We start from the raw sequence: 10,000 nt of genomic DNA on the forward strand, positions 1-10,000 counted from the left end.
AAATCATAGCTATTTTTGTAAATTAATAATGCAACCCGCAATACACCAAATGTGTATTAATATTGCCTAACTTGTACGAAGTACAACGTTCATTTAAGTGCATTAAGTATGGTGCTCTGTGTGATGAAATACGACGTTCATGTGACCATAAAGTAACAAACGAAGTACGGCGCTCACAAATGCAGCACTCAAAATTATTGTTTCATTGCACGACGTTTGCTTTGTTTCTGACTGCGACGAAATGCAGCGTTCATTTGACTTTGTACATAGTACAGACGAAGTACGACGTTTGCGAAGTACGGCACTCAAAATCGTGATTTTCATGTACGACGTTTATTTGCACGTCCTGCCGACTGCGACGGAGTACAGCGTTCAATTGACTTTGTACATAGTACAGACGAAGTACGACGTTTGCGAAGTACGGCACTCAAAATCGTGATTTTCTTGTACGACGTTTATTTGCACGTGCTGTCGACTGCGACGAAGTTAAGCGTTCATTTGACTTTGTACATAGTACAGACGAAGTACGACGTTTTCGAAGTACGGCACTCAAAATCGTGATTTTCTTGTACGACGTTTATTTGCACGTGCTGCCGACTGCGACGGAGTACAGCGTTCAATTGACTTTGTGCATAGTACAGACGAAGTACGACGTTTGCGAAGTACGGCACTCAAAATCATGATTTTCTTGTAAGACGTTTATTTGCAGTTGCTTCCGACTGCGACGAAGTACAGCGTTCAATTGACTTTGTACATAGTACAGACGAAGTACGACGTTTGCGAAGTACGGCACTCAAAATCATGATTTTCTTGTAAGACGTTTATTTGCAGTTGCTTCCGACTGCGACGAAGTACAGCGTTCAATTGACTTTGTACATAGTACAGACGAAGTACGACGTTTGCGAAGTACGGCACTCAAAATCATGATTTTCTTGTAAGACGTTTACTTGCAGTTGCTTCCGACTGCGACGAAGTACAGCGTTCAATTGACTTTGTACATAGTACAGACGAAGTACGACGTTTGCGAAGTACGGCACTCAAAATCGTGATTTTCATGTACGACGTTTATTTGCACGTCCTGCCGACTGCGACGGAGTACAGCGTTCAATTGACTTTGTACATAGTACAGACGAAGTACGACGTTTGCGAAGTACGGCACTCAAAATCGTGATTTTCTTGTACGACGTTTATTTGCACGTGCTGTCGACTGCGACGAAGTTAAGCGTTCATTTGACTTTGTACATAGTACAGACGAAGTACGACGTTTTCGAAGTACGGCACTCAAAATCGTGATTTTCTTGTACGACGTTTATTTGCACGTGCTGCCGACTGCGACGGAGTACAGCGTTCAATTGACTTTGTGCATAGTACAGACGAAGTACGACGTTTGCGAAGTACGGCACTCAAAATCATGATTTTCTTGTAAGACGTTTATTTGCAGTTGCTTCCGACTGCGACGAAGTACAGCGTTCAATTGACTTTGTACATAGTACAGACGAAGTACGACGTTTGCGAAGTACGGCACTCAAAATCATGATTTTCTTGTAAGACGTTTATTTGCAGTTGCTTCCGACTGCGACGAAGTACAGCGTTCAATTGACTTTGTACATAGTACAGACGAAGTACGACGTTTGCGAAGTACGGCACTCAAAATCATGATTTTCTTGTAAGACGTTTACTTGCAGTTGCTTCCGACTGCGACGAAGTACAGCGTTCAATTGACTTTGTACATAGTACAGACGAAGTACGACGTTTGCGAAGTACGGCACTCAAAATCGTGATTTTCATGTACGACGTTTATTTGCACGTCCTGCCGACTGCGACGGAGTACAGCGTTCAATTGACTTTGTACATAGTACAGACGAAGTACGACGTTTGCGAAGTACGGCACTCAAAATCGTGATTTTCTTGTACGACGTTTATTTGCACGTGCTGTCGACTGCGACGAAGTTAAGCGTTCATTTGACTTTGTACATAGTACAGACGAAGTACGACGTTTTCGAAGTACGGCACTCAAAATCGTGATTTTCTTGTACGACGTTTATTTGCACGTGCTGCCGACTGCGACGGAGTACAGCGTTCAATTGACTTTGTGCATAGTACAGACGAAGTACGACGTTTGCGAAGTACGGCACTCAAAATCATGATTTTCTTGTAAGACGTTTATTTGCAGTTGCTTCCGACTGCGACGAAGTACAGCGTTCAATTGACTTTGTACATAGTACAGACGAAGTACGACGTTTGCGAAGTACGGCACTCAAAATCATGATTTTCTTGTAAGACGTTTATTTGCAGTTGCTTCCGACTGCGACGAAGTACAGCGTTCAATTGACTTTGTACATAGTACAGACGAAGTACGACGTTTGCGAAGTACGGCACTCAAAATCATGATTTTCTTGTAAGACGTTTACTTGCAGTTGCTTCCGACTGCGACGAAGTACAGCGTTCAATTGACTTTGTACATAGTACAGACGAAGTACGACGTTTGCGAAGTACGGCACTCAAAATCATGATTTTCTTGTACGACGTTTATTTGCACTTGCTGTCGACTGCGACGAGGTTTAGCGTTCACTTGACTTTGTACATAGTATAGACGAAGTACGACGTTTGCGAAGTACGGCACTCAAAATCGTGATTTTCTTGTACGACGTTTATTCGCACGTGCTGCCGACTGCGACGAAATGCAGCGTTCATAGTACAAACGAAGTACGACGTTCACAAAGTGATGAAGTAAAACGTAAACAATAAATAATAATAATGCAACCCACAATACACTAATTGTGTATTAAAATTGCATAACCTACACGAAGTACGACGTTCAAGAATACTAAAGAATTTTATTTGTGTTGTATATAATGAAAAAACATCAAATTTTTTTGCAAATTACGTATCTGTAAATAAATGTAAACATTTAGCAACTAATCAAAATTGTTTTTTTTGCCTAGATATTAAAGTAAAACATAAAAATACATTAAATTTATAAAATGCAACCCGCAGCACACTAGATGTGCATTAATATTGCATAACCTTCACGAAGTACGACGTCCAAAAATATTAATTTTTTTTTATATTGAGGTTAAAAGTGAGAAAACATAAATTAATAATAATGCAACCTGCAATACACTTAATATGTACTGATCTTGCATAACCTTCACGAAGTACTACGTTCAAATATAAATTAATATTATTGTGACCCGCAATACACTAAATTTGTATCAATATTGCATAACCTACACGAAGTACGACGTTCAAGAATATTAAAGAATTTTATTTGTGTTGTATATAATAAAAAAACAGCAAATTTTTTTGCAAATTACGTATCTGTAAATAAATGTAAACATTCAGCAACTAATCAAAAGTGTTTTTTTGCCTAGACATTAAAGTAAATCATAAGAATACATTAAATTTATAAAATGCAACCCGCAGCACAACAGATGTGCATCAATATTGCATAACTGTTACGAAGTACGACGTCCAAAAATATTAAATTTTTTTTTATATGAAGGTAAAAAGTGAGAAAACATAAATTAATAATAATGCAACCTGCAATACACTTAATGTGTACTGATGTTGCATAACCTTCACGAAGTACTACGTTCAAATATAAATTAATATTATTGCGACCCGCAATACACTAAATTTGTATCAATATTGCATAACTTACACGAAGTACGACGTTTGAAAATATTAAATGTTTTATTTGTAGTTTGCATATAATAAAAAAAAAAACAAATTTTTATGTAAATTACGTATCTATAAATAAACGTACACATTTAACAATTAAATAAACATAGTATTTTGGCCTAGATATTAAATTAAAACATAAAAATGCATAATATTTATTAAAATGCAACTTGCAATACACCAAATGTGTATTAATATTGCATAACCTTTACGAAGTACGACGTTCACGAAGTACGTCGTTTACGAAGTGCGACGTTTACGAAGTGCGACGTTCACGAAGTACGTCGTTTACGAAGTGCGACGTTCACGAAGTACGTCGTTTACGAAGTGCGACGTTCGCGAAGTACGACGTCTACACATTAGGGCACTCAAAATTATTGTTACGTTGTACGACATTCAGACGTTCCAACTGCGACTAACTACAGCATTCATTTGACTTTGCACATACGACGAACGAAGTACGACGTTTACGAAGTACGGCGCTTAAAATAATTTTGTTTTTATTAATTAATTATTTTTTTTAAAACAAACGTTTTTATAATTAAATTTTATAATGGTTTAAATATAAAATATGACTTTTTAATATTATCAATATTTAAAATATTTTCTCCCTTTTGTGTGTATGCCTTATAGTTATAGAGCTGTGCGCTTCGGTAGACGTCGCCTGTGGAGCTATGTCAGTGGAGCGGTGCGCACATCCAATACCGAGCGGCTGCCTCGATCGGTGTCGCGCTGGTATACATATGGTAGTGGTGTGTGTCGATGCGTTGAGTGAGGCGATATGAACGGTGTAACGGTTTAGTCGAAGTTTATCATAAATGACGACGACAAAACGACCGATTATGTATACGTTCTGCATTTGCTTCCAATTTATCGACGTTTATCGCACATTTCCGCTATCGAATTCGAATAGGGCTTTGCTTGCGAGATTGCTTTATTTTGTGATTTTGTGGCTCGCCCAGTTCCCCACAGCGAGATTGCGGATGCGGCAAAACGTATTCTCTTACGTTGGCGGTCCTTATGCAATCAAACTTTGTTGAACTAACAAATGTTTGTGATTTAAACAAACAAAAATAATAAATGCGTCAACTCTCTAATATCCGAGCGAGAATATTTATATAATATTCGTAACGTTTATGGATTCGAAAGAATTTCATAAATTCACGTCGCATTCAATCTTGCGAAGAGTGAAGAGAATGTTTGAACTTTTAAATCGGCAAAGGTAAAAAATAATATTATAAATATTATTATTATGCCTTTATTGACCGATATATGTGTTGTGGTGTTTAACGACTACGACGACGATGATGACGATACATTTATCTCTATATCGTACGAAGAAAAGAAGAAACAGCGTGGCGTTACTTTCTTATATGTTAGATTGTTTCGCACAAACGCGCATATTCTTCATCTTTATAAACGATGATGATGAGTATTTTATTCTCTCGTCTGTCTCAAAAAACACAAAAACACAGTTCCCTGGTTGATCCTGCCAGTAGTCATATGCTTGTCTCAAAGATTAAGCCATGCATGTCTCAGTACAAGCCAAATTAAGGTGAAACCGCGAAAGGCTCATTAAATCAGTTATGGTTCCTTAGATCGTACCCACATTTACTTGGATAACTGTGGTAATTCTAGAGCTAATACATGCAAACAGAGCTCCGACCGGAGACGGAAGGAGCGCTTTTATTAGATCAAAACCAATCGGTGGCGGTTTCGCCGTCATCGTACAACTTGGTGAATCTGAATAACTTTACGCTGATCGCACGGTCTCGCACCGGCGACGCATCTTTCAAATGTCTGCCTTATCAACTGTCGATGGTAGGTTCTGCGCCTACCATGGTTGTAACGGGTAACGGGGAATCAGGGTTCGATTCCGGAGAGGGAGCCTGAGAAACGGCTACCACATCCAAGGAAGGCAGCAGGCGCGCAAATTACCCACTCCCGGCACGGGGAGGTAGTGACGAAAAATAACGATACGGGACTCATCCGAGGCCCCGTAATCGGAATGAGTACACTCTAAACCCTTTAACGAGGATCAATTGGAGGGCAAGTCTGGTGCCAGCAGCCGCGGTAATTCCAGCTCCAATAGCGTATATTAAAGTTGTTGCGGTTAAAAAGCTCGTAGTCGAATTTGTGTCCCGCGCCGCCGGTTCATCGTTCGCGGTGTTAACTGGCGTTTCGCGGGACGTCCTGCCGGTGGGCTTAGCTCGAGAGGGCGGCCCAACTCAATCCCGCCGCGGTGCTCTTCATTGAGTGTCGAGGTGGGCCGGCACGTTTACTTTGAACAAATTAGAGTGCTTAAAGCAGGCTAAAACTTCGCCTGAATACTGTGTGCATGGAATAATGGAATAGGACCTCGGTTCTATTTTGTTGGTTTTCGGAACCCCGAGGTAATGATTAATAGGAACGGATGGGGGCATTCGTATTGCGACGTTAGAGGTGAAATTCTTGGATCGTCGCAAGACGGACAGAAGCGAAAGCATTTGCCAAAAACGCTTTCATTGATCAAGAACGAAAGTTAGAGGTTCGAAGGCGATCAGATACCGCCCTAGTTCTAACCATAAACGATGCCAGCTAGCGATCCGCCGACGTTCCTCCGATGACTCGGCGGGCAGCTTCCGGGAAACCAAAGCTTTTGGGTTCCGGGGGAAGTATGGTTGCAAAGCTGAAACTTAAAGGAATTGACGGAAGGGCACCACCAGGAGTGGAGCCTGCGGCTTAATTTGACTCAACACGGGAAACCTCACCAGGCCCGGACACCGGAAGGATTGACAGATTGAGAGCTCTTTCTTGATTCGGTGGGTGGTGGTGCATGGCCGTTCTTAGTTGGTGGAGCGATTTGTCTGGTTAATTCCGATAACGAACGAGACTCTAGCCTGCTAAATAGGCGTATTTCGACATCCCAAATGCCGGCTGGAGCCGGGTTCGCCCGGTCTCTATGTGCGGTTTTTACTGTCGGCGTACAAACAATTCTTCTTAGAGGGACAGGCGGCTTCTAGCCGCACGAGATTGAGCAATAACAGGTCTGTGATGCCCTTAGATGTTCTGGGCCGCACGCGCGCTACACTGAAGGAATCAGCGTGTCCTCCCTGACCGAGCGGTCCGGGTAACCCGCTGAACCTCCTTCGTGCTAGGGATTGGGGCTTGCAATTGTTCCCCATGAACGAGGAATTCCCAGTAAGCGCGAGTCATAAGCTCGCGTTGATTACGTCCCTGCCCTTTGTACACACCGCCCGTCGCTACTACCGATTGAATGATTTAGTGAGGTCTTCGGACCGGTGCGCGGTGGCGTTTCGACGTTGCCGATGTTGCTGGGAAGATGACCAAACTTGATCATTTAGAGGAAGTAAAAGTCGTAACAAGGTTTCCGTAGGTGAACCTGCGGAAGGATCATTAACGTGTAAATGTTGTTGTTTAGTTGTCACACATACACACACATTTTGTCTGTGCTGATCAACAAAAAACACACATACATACACTATTCGTATGATGATCAATTCTCATACAAAATTCTTTATTATGCGTCGAACGGAAAAGCAACAACGGGTCGTCTTGCATTAAGCGGATCTGTTGTTACGTTTTTCGATTTATTTTATAAATCGATTGTAAACGTGCCGTAAACGACGTTTTCAAAGAATTTTTTCGAACATTAACACGAATCAATATTGTCGAAAGATGGTTATGTGCTAACGTTTTATTATTGCTTTCGCAGTGCCGGTCTTAGCGTATTTCCATCATCGTATTCGCTTCGAAAAAAAGTACTAATACACAGTGGTGGTGTATAATTAATGTGCAAGAGATGTTGTTGTTGTTGTTGTAGTATTTGTATATGGTTGGAGTTATTTATAATAACAAACAAGAATGAATGAATGAATAATAATGGTGTCTGCCAATACGATCGTACTTTATGTACACGACTAAAACTTTATACATACAAACCATAATAATAAATAAACTCGAAACAACCAACAACAAAATTAATACGCTACTGTACATACAAATACACATTTATACATACCATCATTTTACTTAACCGATGGTGAGTGATGTTTGAAAAATAAACGCTTAGGCTTACGGTTTTGTAAGCCAGTCTTTGCGTATTTTCTTCATCGTATTCGCTTCGGAAAAAAGAAAATAAAGATGGTGTATAATTAATGTGTAAAAGAGATGTTGTAGTTGTAATTTAATTTGTAAATGGTTGGAGTTTATTAATAAATAAAAGGGGCTGTCTATTCGTCTGTACTTTATGTACAAGACTAAAACTTTATACATACAAACCATAATAATAAATAAACTCGAAACAACCAACAACAAAATTAATACGCTACTGTACATACAAATACACATTTATACATACCATCATTTTACTTAACCGATGGTGAGTGATGTTTGAAAAATAAACGCTTAGGCTTACGGTTTTGTAAGCCAGTCTTTGCGTATTTTCTTCATCGTATTCGCTTCGGAAAAAAGAAAATAAAGATGGTGTATAATTAATGTGTAAAAGAGATGTTGTAGTTGTAATTCAATTTGTAAATGGTTGGAGTTTATTAATAAATAAAAGGGGCTGTCTATTCGTCTGTACTTTATGTACAAGACTACAAAAACGTTTTATAACAATAAAAAGCTCGAAACAACCAATAACAAAATATACTACTACTATACTACTATACATACAAACGCACATTTATAAATACATAAAATCAATTTACTTTATCGATAGTGAGTGATGTTTGGAAAAAAACGCTTAGGCTTACGGTTTTCGGGTACCTGGGTTCCGCATGCGTCGAAGTAATAATTTACTTTAACGACGCGACGAACCGTAGGAATCTAAATAAAAAAGTTTATTAACTTTTTTAGATTCTGTGGGTTTTAAATGATATACGCCCGACTGACGAAGGAACGTTTTGCACTGCCTGTGCTTTTCTTTTGATTCGTTTTTATGTCGACGGACGTTCTTAGAATGCCCACCAAACGACGTATCACACAAAACACCCTACAATTGTATTGTTTGGTAAATATTGTTGTGATTAAGTTTGCAGCTGTGGCGTTTGTTTGAAGAAAACGTCTGGTTTTTCGACATATTTTCTATTTAATAAATATACATAATGCTTATCGCAAAAGGAGCAGAGTTTTATAGACAAAGTTGATAGAGAAAAAAAACCTAATAGATATATATATACGTATTTATAAAACGTTAATATCATCGGGTTATTCTTTATGTAAACTTAAACTATAACTGCATACTCTTTTCGATAAGTAGAAACAAATGCCACTTTAATTAAATAAAATATTATAAAATATAACGCCGAACGTTTCTTTCGATTGGTCCGTTTCTCACATATACATCACAATTGTAATAACCTTAAGTAGTTATTTTTGTTGTTGTGTGATGATGAAACGATTTCGATGTGGAACGGTGCGTTATGTAATAATATTTTAAATTTGTTTGAAAAGATTACCCTGAACGGTGGATCACTTGGCTCGTGGGTCGATGAAGAACGCAGCTAATTGCGCGTCAACTTGTGAACTGCAGGACACATGAACATCGACATTTCGAACGCACATTGCGGTCCTCGGATATACTGTTCCCGGACCACTCCTGGCTGAGGGTCGTGTCAATTTCAAAGACTGCTCGGTTTTTGTCTTAAACACAGCGCACAATGTTGTGTAGACAATTACGTCGGAGCGTGTTGGGTGCAAATATGACGCGTTACTATAATTGTTAATTGATTGTCGGTTGTCATAATAAAATATTATGCAACGTAGACAACAATAAAAACAATATAAAAAAATAACGCGGCATCCTAAAACGCAATAGCGGCTGACATTCTTATTAGTTTGTTGGTACAAGTTGGTTTAGACGTAGCACGTCCGATATTAAAAAGCAGCCACAACGCTTAAATTTCGAACGAAGCGATCGTCGTGTCCGAGACGTTAAAGTTGTTTATATGCATATTTTATGCACTATAATTAACAACAACAACATTCTCGCAACGACGTCAGATCGATGTTTGAAATTGTTTGGAGGCAGCCATATAAACGGAATACGTGTAATTATCGTCTGACAAAATAAAGGCAAATTTATATTTGCGACCTCAGAGCAGGTGAGACTACCCGCTGAATTTAAGCATATTATTAAGCGGAGGAAAAGAAACTAACTAGGATTTCCTTAGTAGCGGCGAGCGAACAGGAAAAAGCCCAGCACTGAATCCCGCGGCCGAAACCGGACGCCGGGAAATGTGGTGTTAGGGAGGATCCGTCATCCCGAGATTGTGCGACGCGTCCAAGTCCATCTTGAACGGGGCCACAGCCC

General features: G+C 39.6%; 3 non-coding genes across 3 annotated transcripts in view; all 3 read left to right on the top strand.

Moving 5' to 3' along the window:
- The first annotated feature begins 5,160 nt into the window (after positions 1–5,160).
- On the top strand, positions 5,161–7,083 carry LOC135267580 (small subunit ribosomal RNA). Its single transcript, XR_010335988.1, has one exon. It is a non-coding gene; the product is annotated as a small subunit ribosomal RNA (ribosomal RNA).
- Positions 7,084–9,143: 2,060 nt separating this feature from the next.
- On the top strand, positions 9,144–9,300 carry LOC135267587 (5.8S ribosomal RNA). The gene has a single exon (XR_010335995.1). It is a non-coding gene; the product is annotated as a 5.8S ribosomal RNA (ribosomal RNA).
- Positions 9,301–9,777: 477 nt separating this feature from the next.
- Positions 9,778–10,000, top strand: part of LOC135267583 (large subunit ribosomal RNA) — a 4,037-nt gene continuing 3,814 nt past the window's right edge. The window contains exon 1 of the ribosomal RNA XR_010335991.1: positions 9,778–10,000. This exon is cut by the window's right edge and continues 3,814 nt beyond it. This is a non-coding gene — a ribosomal RNA (large subunit ribosomal RNA).

Source organism: Tribolium castaneum, unplaced genomic scaffold (genome assembly GCF_031307605.1).
Source record: "Tribolium castaneum strain GA2 unplaced genomic scaffold, icTriCast1.1 ptg000055l, whole genome shotgun sequence".
Lineage (NCBI taxonomy): Eukaryota > Metazoa > Arthropoda > Insecta > Coleoptera > Tenebrionidae > Tribolium > Tribolium castaneum.